At 40.0% G+C, this 14,986-nt stretch overlaps 2 long non-coding RNA genes across 2 annotated transcripts in view; both read right to left on the bottom strand.

Moving 5' to 3' along the window:
• LOC122460256 overlaps window positions 1-14,986 on the bottom strand; it is a 48,864-nt gene that overhangs the window by 14,350 nt on the left and 19,528 nt on the right. The window lies entirely within an intron of this gene.
• LOC122460257 lies at window positions 1,836-6,854 on the bottom strand. The gene is made up of 2 exons (XR_006281456.1): window positions 6,685-6,854; window positions 1,836-2,678 (listed from the first exon to the last, which is right to left on the bottom strand). It is a non-coding gene; the product is annotated as an uncharacterized LOC122460257 (long non-coding RNA).

Consider the following 14,986-nt stretch of genomic DNA (forward strand, 5'->3'; position numbering starts at 1 on the left):
AAAAATGGAATGTAAATTTTTGTATATATTTAAAGATAAACATAAAAGATTAAAACCAGATATTTATAACATACTAATCATTACACCTGCATTATTAGAGCTAGAGCTGGGTAAATTATTTCCCACAAATATTATTTGAATAGTTACTTGATATATTTATGCCCCTTTGTGTTTGCTTTCTGCAAACATTCAAGGTAACAAATTTTGCTGCCATCAATTTTCAGGGAAAGAAAAAATTTCAAAGCTGCATGTGAGTATGCAAAGGCAACTCCACATGACTTATGAGGAGAGGCTGAGGGAACTGGGATTGTTTAGTCTGCAGAAGAGAAGAATGAGGGGGGATTTGATAGCTGCTTTCAACTTCCTGAAAGGGGGTTCCAAAGAGGATGGATCTAGACTGTTCTCAGTGGTACCAGAGGATAGAACAAGGAGTAATGGTCTCAAGTTGCAGTGGGGGAGGTTTAGGTTGGATACTAGGAAAAGCTTTTTCACTAGGAGGGTGGTGAAACACTGAAATGCGTTACCTAGGGAGGTGGTGGAACCTCCTTCCTTTGAGGTTTTTAAGGTCAGGCTTGACAAAGCCCTGGCTGGGATGATTTAGTTGGGGATTGGTCCTGCTTTGAGCAGGGGGTTGGACTAGATGACCTCCCGAGGTCCCTTCCAACCCTGATATTCTATGATTCTATTAACTGAATTTTAAGTTTGTACGTGTGAGCATACAGGCCAGAAACGCATGCAAACTACTGCAGTCAAGGGACAGAAATACCATGCGACTTCTCTGTCCTATCACAACTAAGGAAACATTTTTATCAATAGTTAGAATAAAAGATTAAATTCCGATATTCATGGTCAAGATATTTTTCAAGTAGAAAACAAAGATAAGTTAATCATATAATTTATTCATTACTAATTATTCACTAAGCTCTCATTAGATTTCCATAATATTCTAAGCTTCAGCAAGACAGATCTACTCCTCTTTGTGTCATTGTCCTATTGGCTTTATTGCAATAGTATGAGTAAAATGTTGCCAGGAGCAAGTCTTGTCTGTGTGAGGTAACATTTGCTGACTCATTACTTTTTCAACCAATAGGAATACAAAATGCAAGTTATCTGAAGAGGAAGACAAGGTAGTTGGGTAAATGAGAAGATGGTAAGTAGAAAGGAACTAAGGTGGCGGAGAAGTGATTTGTCTTTGATTTTACATTCCACTACCTAACAATGAGTTGTTCATAGGGCAGCAGCAGAGGGAGAAGAGAAGGAAGAGGAAGGAAAGATTAACTGAATAAGGAAAAGGAGAAGGGTATGTTGCAGTTCCACAAACCTTTTCATTTTTTACTGGCTCCAGCTAGTAATATATGTGCATCTATTGGACAAAATTTAATTGCTGGTCTAACTATTCAATTAATTTCACCACTGAGGAACTAGACTCAATACATTTCTGAAATTTGACGGAATGTGAATATCTATAGCAAGAGTCATAGATTCACTGATTTTAAAGGCAGAAGGGAAAACTATTATCTAGTTTGACCTCCTGTATCATACATGCCACAGAATTTCACCAATAGATTCCTGCAACAGAGGGAATTCTTCACTATTGCCTAAGGGAGCACTATCAAAGCCTAAGAACTTGTGGCTAAGCGAGAGCATCATGGTCTTTCAATTATGGACCCCCCTCTCCCAAAAAAGAATGTTTCATTAAACGTTGCTTAGAAACTCAAAATACTACCATTGCCTTTTGTAAAAAGTTGCTGAAAGATATCTGTGCAGCTTTAGCCTATCAGCAGTTGATATAAAGCTGACAGATTTAAAAATAAAGGCCACATTGCAAACACTTATACATGTGCTTCACTTTATTTTCACTTAGTAAATAAACACACGTTTGCAGAATCAGGGCCTTAAACCTTATAACCCCGTGGAGTAGGTAAATAGGCATTATTAAGCATTTATTAGTTATGGCATTAGCCAAAAAAGTATAAGGAGCCAAAGAAACAAACAGTATGTGTGGTTAGTTTTGAAAACAGCCCATGCGCAGTTAAAATGGGGCCACTGTTTTCGATAGCAGGTGTCACCAGTAGCTATGTTGTTTCTTTTTAGAGCAGACTTTTCTGCCTGGTGCATAGTCCAGTTAATGGTAACAACCTCAATCATGTCAGAATACCCTGTTTTGTTTGCGGGGATTTCTTGCACCTTCCTTAATGGCACACATTCTGAGATGGAATTCTTCAGCTTTGAGGTTCTCTTTGTGCTATTATCTCACCTCTTGCTCTGCTCAGATTTTTTTTCAGGGCCTCCATTGCTTTGAGTCAGAAATAAAGCCTGTTAATTTAAGTTTTCAAACAGCCTTTCATGTTGAGCTTTATGTGGCAGCTTTTGACCAGATGGGAAACTGAACTGGGGCTAAAAAGCCAGCTGTTGAGGCCTGTACCTGTGCATTCTACCGGTGTCAGGTTGCAGACTGTGTCAGTCACAGCTCTCCTTTGCTTTCTTCCTGCTGCCTCAAAAGGGAACAACTGATGTTCAACAAGCCACATCAAACATTGCAGGTGAGTTTCCCCAAGCCACTCACTTTGATAGCTTTCTCTTCTGACTTTGTTCCCTGGCTCTGTATCCCCTTGACTGTTCCTTTTATGTGTGTGCACACAAGCAATTTTGCTTTCTGCCTGATGACCCAGCTATTCCTGTTCTTGTGTAAGCATACAAGCCATGAAAAGGAAACAAAGGAAAAATAAAATATAAGATTTTACTTAACAAGTGAGTTTTTAAATGCTACAAAAATCACTGAAATCTACATGTTCAACTCTGTTCCCACTGAAATCAGTGAAAGCATTGTCAGGGGCTTCAATGAGAGCAGAACTGGGCCAGTTGCTACGATCAGGACCGGCTCTAGGCACCAGCAAAGCAAGCACATGCTTGGAGCGGCACAATTCCAGGGGCAGAATTCCGGCCATCCTTTTTTTTTTGGCTTGGGCAGTTGCGCTCTCGGAGCTTGGGACAGTAAAAAACCTAGAGCCAGCCCTGGCTACCATCTGCTGACACTTGCTTTTCCCCCTTAATGTCAAACAATACTAGAGAAAGGCGCTATGTATGCGCAGAATGGAGGAAGGTGCCAATCAACCTGGGTGGAAAGAACAATTTTAAAAGCATCTCTATGCACTTAATTCAGGTACTTTCCTGAAGCTGTACAAACACACAGCTCTGATCCTTTCCATTCTTACACAGAGAGCAAGCAAGCAATGCTGTGGAGCCCACATAGAAACAGCAATGGCAACATGCCCTAATGGACATTGTTTGTAGAAGCATTAGTGAATTGCTGATATCCATATGTGGTACCTTGAACAATGAGCTCCCAAAAGCCACCCCGGCTGCTTGTCATACCTCCTTCACTGAGGAAGCAACACTTATCAGTATGGCTTCATAAGAGAGGGAAAGGACAGTGAATCATATTCTGCACGTGAAACAAATAAATGGCAATTTCCAACCCTACTTCATATCTTGCAGGGGATCTCAGAACTAACACTAAAAAAAATTAATATTCATTCCAGTTCCAAAGTGGTATTTCACAACCCTGGCATACTTGCATTCCCAGATCATTTGAATAGTCAAGCTTGACTAGAAAAATAGGTTTTTTTTTAAAAAAAAGAGAATGTTAAAGAGAAAACTTACTAAGAGTAATTTTGGAATGATATATTTGAAAGTGAAAATTCACACTGCATAGATGAGCTCCAGTGTATAAGACATGTAGTTCTGTTTCTAATTCATGGTTGGAGGGCTTACATAAGTAATCAGCATGAATTTAAAATTCTGGGGAATGTATACTTGCCACAAACTATTCATATAGGGGAGCATTTTTTGAAAATTATTTCCAAATCGTTTTGAATAAACTCGAGAGTTTAGCAACCTACTCATGGTCAGAAAAGACAACACTCAACAAATTACTCATGACATAATTCCCTCAGCTCTTCCCCTGAGATTCAGAATCAGTTCCCCCCCCCCCCGCATTTCCTTCCACCCTGCTTATGGATGGAAGTCTTCATGGCTAGCTGAGGCACTGTGATAGCTCTCAAATGGGAAGATGAACTCAAACCCCATATGCATGTATATGCCCTGTATGTGCACCTTGGTTTCTCTTTCTGGACACCTCCTTACGTATGTGGAAATCTAATCCACAGTACACACTCATGTATAAACAAGGAGTCTTTTTTTCAGTGCAATATGGCACTTAATGCTATGTTGATGGTGACCCACACAGAAGGGCCACAAAACACTGTGGTCTTTCTGGCAGCTGGCTCCTTTGTGTAGTTTGCAGCTGGAAATTCCCTTGATGTGCTATGTCTCCTATCTGCCCACTGCATATATCCACCCAGCCCCTGTCACTTATGTGGCGCATGCTTTAAAAACAACCTAGACTGTTATATTTTCCATATCATCTTAACTGTTGTCTACATATGCATTTTAACTTGTCCAGGTTTTTAATAAGGTATTTCAAAACCATAGTATCTAAGCAATTTCCGTGAAAAGCAACCATGTATAGAACTGTCCTTCCAAGCCCTTCTATGTCACAAGACTGGTAGATTTGAGCAAAGCCTAAAAAGTAAGGGATAGTTAAAATCACTTAAAACAATGCTGGAATCTCAGAGTGATGGAAAAATTATTTAGAGCTGATCACATTATAAAACTTCAATTTTTCAACAAAAAGATGGATGATTTTTTTGCAAAGTTTTTTGGAAAATAATTGTATTTAACCAAAAAAGGGATACATTTGTGTGGAAAGATTTCTCTGTTTTCAACTAGCTCTAAGAACTTTTAAAAATAAAAAAAAGTCTTAAGTACCAGCTTCTCTCATGGTTGAGGCACTGCTCATAGATTCATAGATACTAAGGTCAGAAGGGACCATTCTGATCATCTAGTCCGACCTCCTGCACAGCGCAGGCCACAGAATCTCACCCACCCACTCCTATGAAAAACCTCACCCATGTCTGAGCTATTGAAGTCCTTAAATCATGGTTCAAAGACTTCAAGGAGCAGAGAAGCCTCCCTCAACTCAACCATGCCCCATGCTACAGAGGAAGGCGAAAAACCTCCAGGGCCTCTCCAATCTGCCCTGGAGGAAAATTCCTTCCCGACCACAAATATGGCAATCAGCTAAACCCTGAGCATATGGGCAAGATTCACCAGCCAGATACCCAGGAAAGAATTTTCTATAGTAACTCAGATCCCATCCATCTAATATCCCATCTCAGGGGATTTGGCCTATTTACCCTGAATATTTAAAGATCAATTACTTACCAAAATCCCATTATCCCATCATACCATCTCCTCCATAAACTTATCGAGTAGAATCTTAAAGCCAGATAGATCTTTTGCCCCCACTGCTTCCCTTGGAAGGCTATTCCAAAACTTCACTCCTCTGATGGTTAAAAACCTTCGTCTGATTTCAAGTCTAAACTTCCTGGTGGCCAGTTTATACCCATTTGTTCTTGTGTCCACATTGGTGCTGAGCTGAAATAATTCCTCTCCCTCTCCTGTATTTATCCCTCTGATATATTTATAGAGAGCAATCATATCTCCCCTCAACCTTCTTTTCGTTAGGCTAAACAAGCCAAGCTCCTTAAGTCTCCTTTCATAAGACAAGTTTTCCATTCCTCGGATCATCCTAGTAGCCCTTCTCTGTACCTGCTCCAGTTTGAATTCATCCTTTTTAAACATGGGAGACCAGAACTGCACACAGTATTCTAGGTGAGGTCTCACCAGTGCCTTGTATAACGGTACTAAAACCTCCTTATCCCTACTGGAAATGCCTCTCCTGATGCATCCCAAAACCGCATTAGCTTTTTTCACAGCCATATCACATTGGCAGCTCATAGTCATCCTATGATCAACCAATACTCCAAGGTCCTTCTCCTCTTCCGTTACTTCTAATTGATGCGTCCCCAACTTATAGCTAAAATTCTTGTTATTAATCCCTAAATGCATAACCTTACACTTCTCACTATTAAATTTCATCCTATTACTATTACTCCAGTTTACAAGGTAATCCAGGTAAAATCCCTGCTATTTTATGTTCAACGTTATATACTGTTTCCCCTCAGATGTTCAACCCAATATCTAATGGTTCTCCATTTTTGGATGGTGATGAACCTATTCTGAAATTCACCAATGAAAGAATCTGATTGTATTACTATGGTTGACCAGCCACAGCTTGGAATGATTGAAGTTAAATACATGAGGGTGTGGGGAAGTTGTCCACAAAAGAGTGGATATTGGAAGATAAGAGAACACTGTTACTAAGAAACTTTATAAACACAAAGATGACATTCTATTGTATTCGTTGTGACATTAATCCCACCACAACTCAGACTGGTGACAGCAACCTACTTGCCTCTAGGTGAGGCGAGATTAGACAGTCCCACTTTATACTTTAATCCAGGAGCAATTCTCTGTTTGTTTACCGCAAACATGGCCACACCCACACAGAGTCCATTCTCTCTTCAGTGTTGTAGAGTTTTCTACCTTTTCCCCCAAGTCTCATCATCATCATCATCATCTTCCCATTACGCCTCTGGTGTTTAGGGCAGCAATGAAACTCCTCCACTCCTGTCTGTTTCTGGCAAGTCTTTCAATGGTTCCCTCAGCTTCCACAGCTCTTCGCCATGTTGGTTTTGGGCAGCCTCTTTTTCTACTTACTTTCAGGTGTCCATCTTATTGCTATTCTGGTGATGGAGTCAGTTTCCATTCGAAGCACATGGCCAATTCATCTCCAGCGCCTCCTGGCAATGATGGTGCTCATAGCCTCTTGGCTGCACTGTGTCAATAGACCTTGTTTGAGATTGTTCTGGGCCAAAAAATATGGAGGATTTTTTCTAAGGCAGGTTGTATGAAATGAAGACAGTTTGGACATGTCATATTGGGCTTCTCTTTAATATAGATGCTTGGCATGTCATGCATCCCTTTAATTATCCCTGTAATGTCCACTCTGCATTTCGGTGTGGATATTTATTATATGGATTTGGGTATCTCCCAAAGGCCCCACTGGACTAATAACTATTCTTACAGATACATGTAAAATGGAGATAATGATGTTTTGAGATCTATAGATAAAAAGTGCTAGATAAGTGTGAGGTAGTACTAATACTACTACCTTAAGGAGCTCACAGTCATTGGGCAAGTGACAATCTGCCCTTTATGTCCAGGCAAAGGAGTAAGGTGTGTAAGATGCCCCCCTACTCCACTGAACAAGGCACAACCTGGGTGAGCAGCCATTACTCCCTCTTCTGGGCTGATGGATGGGGAAGGTGTTGATCTGCTCCTGGGGAAATAAACCTATGTGCAGCCCCTTTACTCAGGGAAGATTATATACAGTTACCATGTAGCCTTAAGTTAACCACTCCATTGTGGGTGGTGGCATTGTATCCATTTCCACACTCGTGTGGAAATCTGAAACTCTTTGCTGAGTAGCAATATCCTTTTGGAGACAGCTGGTGTCACTAACAAAAAAAAAAAAAGATTCAAAACCCATTTGAATGGAGGGAAAAAATGTTATTTGAATAAAAATCCTGGGGAGCAGCTCTATAGGCTTAACTATAGGTTTAGGCAACTATGAGGACCTGCAACAGCTGACAGAGCTGTCTCATCACAGCTAGACCACAAGTGCAGAGTAGAAAAGCAGGGAAGGAGTTGGCACTATTAGAGATATGACTACTCCTTAAAAGCAGTTCTTTTAATTTTCATAACACTTCTACAAAATTATTTTGGGGCCAGATATTTACCCTGAATTTCAGGAAAGTTGCTGAATTGCTGTGTACAGGTAAAATATGCTAGAAAATGTAAAATAAAGGTTAAAACCCATTTGGTTCACTATATTTAAAACTAATGAACTAGTCCTCAATACAGACAGCTTGTTAAAACAATGCTGTATATCTGAGCCATTCCCCCTTTTAACACTGTAAAATGTTCCACAACACAGTAGATCAGAACAAGATATACAGTTCAGGCAGCAGTGCTTTGTTTCGTTGGTTACATGCAATAATCTATTTACAAACCCAAACTCCCATGAAAGGCCATGCTTTGCTTGTAAAGTTCACATCAAGCCTGCACAGCAATCAACAATGAGGCTAATTTAAACACAGCAGTGGCTGAAATCACCCTCACTATGTGTGTTTCCCTCATATGGGATGGCACAGGTGCAGCAGTGCTCCTTGTAAATTTGAAGGCTGGAGACCAAGATCTCTGGAGCCTGTGAAAGCTAAGCCTCTTGATGCCTGCCAGTCTTCCCTAGTGAGAGCTTTGCAGCCAGGGTCACATGCTGGCCATGAGACAAGTAGCGAGATAAGCTACTGCTTCACATTCTGATGTCAGTTCTGACAGTGGCAGAGATAGGTGTTTTGTCTTTGTTGAGAGCTGGAGATCAGGAAGACAAAATGGTATGGGGGAGGGATTTAGGCTCACATCCTGAGATGCTGTAACACTAATTAATTATTCTACTAAAATGGTTCAGAGGATAGAAACTGACCGATATGGACATGTGCTCCCTCATCTGAATTTAGTGGATTTTAGTTCAGCTTTTTATCATCACAAAATAAAAGCAATGTACCAGTAGTAACTGTTGCTGTTACAGTGGGTACACTTTAAAAAAAAAATGCTCATATAAAAAAAAAGTGTCAGTCTGGAAAGTGACAAAGTAATAGAAGAATATTAGCTACTTCTCAATTATACATGCTGATGAATGTTAAGGTTGAAATATAAAACATGAGCATTTAGAAGAAGGTTACAAATCACCATGTAAGGGAAGGTAGACAAGAATTCAAGTATCACAGTACTCTAAACACACACCTATCACATTCTAATACCAACAATCTTAACTCCATCCGCAGTTCCTGCCCAGCCATCACCTAAAAACCAGAAGCCTTCTTATAACTCAAGTACATCTTATACATTTCAAATATGGACTGTGAACCCATTACGTTCCCCACACCATGTTCTAGTTCACCCAGCTATTATGGGCCAAAGCTACCAATGTTTTTCTTTTACCCCCTATACAGAACAAAGCTCTATTTTCCCCTGTTTTTAGCTTCCCACTATGGTCAAGAGACTATACACATCACATTTTCCATATATAGCCCAGAAACACTGTTACCTCATCCAGTATTCTGCTAAGAGGGGGAGGGAGGGTATCCCCGGCATCAAGCCTCACTTCAACTCCTGAAAATTCCATAATATCTTTCTATAAATTTAAAAACAAACTGACCAACATTCTTTAAACTTGGCAGAAAGATTTTCCTTTTGCATTCAGACTAAGCCTGTCAATTTTCAGACTAAACCAATATTCTTATCTGAAGTTAGAGAGAAACAGCATGAGCGCACGCAAACAGGGCTTATATTGGGGCTTGACTGTAGCGTTAGGCCCTAGTCCTGCAAACTCCTCTATGCTTAGCTTTACTCATGCAAGTACCCACTCTGAAATCAACAGGACTACTCACATGAGTATAGTTAAGCAGGTACATAAGTGTTTGTAGGATCAGGACTTTAATTATGATGGTGTGACTATAGCTCCATTGTAAACAATACCTGTTAAAGCACTGTTTATATATTCACCAATTACTTTTCCTAACAACTTAAAAATCACAAACACACACAGAGCCAGATTTTTGCCACTTTCAGTCACATTTGAATTCAGTGGCACTTCTTGCAGAGTAAGATCCTACTCAGGACAAGCAGGGGCTGGAAAAATAAAATCAAGTCCATAATTAGTTTAGGAAAACCAAAATACAGAACAAGTTATGAGTATTTTTAAATTAATTCAAAATATTTATAACTATGTATTGAATATTAAGCTTTCGTGAGCTACAGCTCACTTCATAAAGCGTATGCTCTAATAAATTTATTAGTCTCTAGGGTGCCACAAGTACTCCTTTTCTTTTTGCGAATACAGACTAACATGGCTGCTACTCTGAAACCTGGAATGTTATACAAAGTAATGGGACCAAGGCAGAGAGGGAGGGAAACTGACACAGGATACCTTCCACTTAGGACTACAGAACACAAGGTAAACTCTGACATGTCTGTCTCCATGGGCAGGATTAAAGGTAGAAATACATGTGACAAATCAGGCAGAAGTCCTGTGATAACTGGACTTGGGCTTTTGGGGGAGGAGGGAAATCATTCGGAAATACAAAGATTGCAGCAAGCACTTGATCCATTCTCAGTCACCTCACTGGCTTACTGTATAAGGGTTAGCCCTCCAAGTTATACAAAACATGAAACTCCCAGTAATGCAGCTGTGATCACAGAGAATTCCATTATTCATCTAGGAGCTCCGAGAAGGAATCAAAACAGCTCATTACATTGCTTTGAAAACTTTTGTTATTTTGAGACTCAGCCATGTTTTCTCATCAAAATTTCCACAAAAGGGCTACCGTCAGATCAGAAACAAAAATGGTTTTAATTACTTTTCAGCTGAAAGAAATTTTGTATTTTAAAATATGTCATGTATTTTACTGTAAAATGGTCCTATTTTTCACTCAGAAATGTTTGAAGAACAAACATGAAATGTCACAGATTCTTCATTAAATTGGGTTATTTTTGAAAGTAGGAAATTAATTGTAAAAAATAATTTGAGATGTGCTAACTTTTTTTAAAATTTTATTTTCTGCTCATGTCTAATCAGCTAAATACTTACTTGCATTATACCAGGTAACTAGAAATGCATTCATATTAGATCAGTGGAACCTGTTGATGGTGGATACCAAAGGAACTGCTACGTGTCTGGCTACATAACAGTGCAATTAACATAGCAGAAGTTGAAGAGCACCTGACACAGGTGGTATGGTTAACAAAGAATCATCAGTACAGGTGTCACTGTATTTTTCAGTGAAATATGAGATTTTTATTTTGAATTCAGCTAAGCACAAACTTCAGCCTCAGTTATGTCTATTAAAAAAACCTTTTAACATCATAAAAATGTAGGAAAGGGGTAATGAGGCCTTGGATCAGGCACTATGGTCTCAATTCACCGAAGTATTTAAACATGTGCTTAAGTCCATCCCTATTCAGCTCACCACTTAAGTACATGTTTAATTGAAAGCAACTCACCTTAAGCTTTTATCTAAAGTAAACACATGCTTATGTACTGGGCTAAATAGGGGTGGACTATTGAATCAGGGCCATGACACAGAATTCTGAAGTGCCTGGGGAAAGAATCCACCCCACAGGGCAAGGACAAAGGCTGTGAAGCACCGCATTCACTTCTGGGCACCACAAATCCTGAGATCTGTGCCTTTACCTCTACCTCTTCTAAATCTAAACTTGAGAGCTCACTGGTTTAAACAATTGGGTTGGAACACTAGGGAAGTTCCATAAGACTGGAAGAAAGCTAGTATTCTGCCAATGTTTAAAAAAGGGATGGGATGGGATGACCCAGGTAATTTATAGACCTGTCAGTCTGACATCCAGCCCAGCAGCTGATACATGACTTGATTAATAAAAAAAATAAGGGAGGGTTATATAATAAATGCCAATCAATATGGGTTTATGGAAAACAGATTGTCAGACTAACTGATGAGATTACAAATTTGGTTGATGAATGTAGTAGCACTGACATAAAATACTTTGTTTGATAAAGGTAATAATGACAGACAGACTTGGTACTGCATTAAAAATTAGAATACAAAATTAACCTGGCATACATTAAATGGATTAAAACTGGTTAATTGATGAGTCTCAAACTGTAAACGGGGAATCAAGTGGGGTCCTGCAGGGATTGTTCTTGGCCTTATACTTTTTAACAGTTATATCAATGAGCTGGGAAAAAACAAAATCACTGATAAAATGTGCAGACAACGCAAAAATTAAGGGAGTAGTAAATAATGAAGAGGATAGTTCACTGATACTGAGCTATCTGGATCACTTGGTAAACTGGGTGCAAGCAAACAAACATCCATTTTCATACAGCTAAATGTAAATCTATAACCTAGGAACAAAGAAAGTAGGCCACAATTATGTATAGGGGACTATCCGGGGAAGCAGTGACTCTGAAAAAGATTTGGGGGTCAGGGTGGATAATCAGCTGAACATGAATTTTAATATGATGCTATGGTCAAAGGGGCTAAAGCGATCTTTGGACCCATAAACTGGAGAATCTCAAGTGAAAATAGAGAGGTTATTTCACTTCTGTACTTGGCACTGGTGTGGCCAGTGCTGGAATACTGTGTCCACTTCTGGTGCCCACAATTCAACAAAGATGTTGATAAATTGTAGAGGGTTCAGAAAGGAGCCCTAAAAATGGTTAAAGGATTAGAAAACCGTCTTGTAGAGATAGGGTGACCAGACAGCAAGTGTGAAAAATCGGGACGGGGGTGGGGGATAATAGGAGCCTATATGAGAAAAAGCCCCAAATATCGGGACTGTACCTATAAAATTGGGACATTTGGTCACCCTATGTAGTGATAGACTTGAGTAGTTTAATCTATTTATTTTACAGATTAAGATGAACAGATAATAGTTTAATCTATTTATTTTACAGATTAAGATAAACAGAAGATTAAGGGGTGACTTGATTACAGTCTGTAAGTACCTACATGGGGAACAAAGTATTTAATAATGGGCTCTTCAGTCTAGTAGACAAGGGTATAACATGATTCAATGACTGCAAGTTGAAGATAGGAAAATTCAGACTGGAAAGAAGACATAAATTTAACAGTGAGGGTAATTAATTATTGGAACAATTTACCAAGGACTGTATTGGATTCACCATCGCTGACAGTTCTTAAAACCAAGATTGAATTTTTTTTCCTAAGAGATATGCTCCAGTTCAAAAGGACTTCTTTTGGGGAAGTTCTCTAGCCTTTGTAATACAAAACATCAGATTAGATTATCACAATGGTGTTTTAGAATCTATGACTGTACCTCCTCACTTCACACAGCTATCAAAAGGATATAATACTTACTTAACACCCAGGACATGAAACTTACTACTAATGCATGTTTGTAGAATACATTCAGATCCTTGGGAGAACAGTATTATTTAAGTGCAATGAATTTTCATTACTAAGGCACTATAATCCAGTACAATTATCAAAGATAAAGCACGTCTGACCTTTCTGATTTGTTACAGTGATGATAGGAAAGCACTGTTTGTATCCCTTTCTGAAAACAAATGTTCAATTATGAATACAGCTCTGCAGTTTTGGTTTATCCTTCTTTATAAGAAATTTACTTTTGGACCAAGTCAGTTCCAGTTTCCTAAAGGAAGTACAGAAAGAGTATACTGTCTACAGCACAGAATGATCATTATTTGCAATATTCTCTTAATCCTGTGCAGAAGTAAGTATCAACAAATTTATTTCTAGCCAAAGGAGAAGGGAAAAAAAATGTATTCTGGAAGCTGGACTCACTTTCATCTATTTTTGTTGTGTATCTGATATCAGGAACAAAGGAAATTGACAGCAACGTGTGTTCTAAAACAGTTGTGTATAACAGATTAAAGCAGTGTTTCCCAAACTTGTTCCGCCGCTTGTGCAGGGAAAGCCCCTGGCGGGCCGGGCCAGTTTGTTTACCTGCCGCATCCGCAGGTTCGGCCGATCACAGCTCCCACTGGCCGCAGTTCGCTGTGCCCGGAAATGGGGCCTGCGGGAAGCGGCAGTCAGTGCGTCCCTCAGCCCGCGCCACTTCCCGCAGGCCCCATTTCCGGGCACAGCATACCGAGGCCAGTGGGAGCTGCGATCCGCCAAATCTGCGGACGCGGCAGGTAAACAAACCGGCCAGGCCCAGCAGGGGCTTTCCCTGCACAAGCAGCGTCCCAAATTTGGGAAACACTGGATTAAAGGATTGATTGGAAAGAAAGTAAACTTTGTAGGAAACACATACACTAAACCCAAAGGGAGAAACAGGAGCTCTTTGGTTGGCATGTTAAATTGAGACCTTAATAATTCTACACAGGAGTGGGAGTTTTAGTTCTGTTGGGTGGGACATATTGCTGTACAGACAGCAACTTCCTGCCCACCAAAATTCCCATTTAGTCTCAGATGATTGTTATTCTTCATGTTCACTTCCCACTACACAAAATACCACCATTGCCTAGTGGTGCTGGCACACAACAACAATGCATTTCCATCTCAAAGATCAGTGGATTTCAATGGTGGGTGAATTGATGCCTTTATAATCCATCAATAAAGCATCTTGGGAAAGATGCAAGGTGACATATAAGTATCACATGTACGGACATTTGCAGTTTGCAAACTGCATCACCTACCCAGTGCATTATTATTCTGTGCCTTTGAGTCCTATAATTTTGCCACCTATATGTTACTGACCATTTAGGAATTAAGAGTTACGTTATGTGGTTACAAATTGGTAAAGCTTTCCTAAACAAAGTGGGGATAAATCTTATGCCCACTTCCCAGCCTGAGTGTCCAAATTGTGTACTGGGGAGTTCTATGGGGATCAAGGGAAAAACAAATCTTCCCGCATAGACTGAAGAGCAGCAGTGAGGTGCTCTGAACCACTTCAGCCACCTCAGGGCTGCCAAAGACTCCATGGCTGGACTTTCCCTTGTCAAGGTGAATACATGGATCCACCAGCCAATGTCAGCTTCTTTCTTCCCCAACCCTTTCCTACATGCTGGGACTGGAAGATAGTTCCTCACCAGCAGAGGTTGTAGACATCCTACAGGAGTACAGCCCAATGTCCTGCTGGAACCACTACCACCCTCAGCCCCTTCCAACCAGGACGCGCACAACAGTACTGCATTGGTTGCGCTATAGCTGGAGGGATGGTGAGGGAAGGAATAGCTGCTTATGCTGCAGGAGAAAGTTATCACTCACACATAAAATTATTGCACATATATGAAACACTCCAACTAATTCTTGACCATAAAATATCTGAGCAAAGTGATGACAGGATTCAAAATCCAGAAGAAATATATATTGCAAGGAAGAGGATGTTTCAGGAAGGTCACATTAATCCTTGGGAACCTGTATAGTGTCACCTTACA

This window comes from Dermochelys coriacea, chromosome 5 (assembly GCF_009764565.3).
Source record: "Dermochelys coriacea isolate rDerCor1 chromosome 5, rDerCor1.pri.v4, whole genome shotgun sequence".
NCBI lineage: Eukaryota > Metazoa > Chordata > Testudines > Dermochelyidae > Dermochelys > Dermochelys coriacea.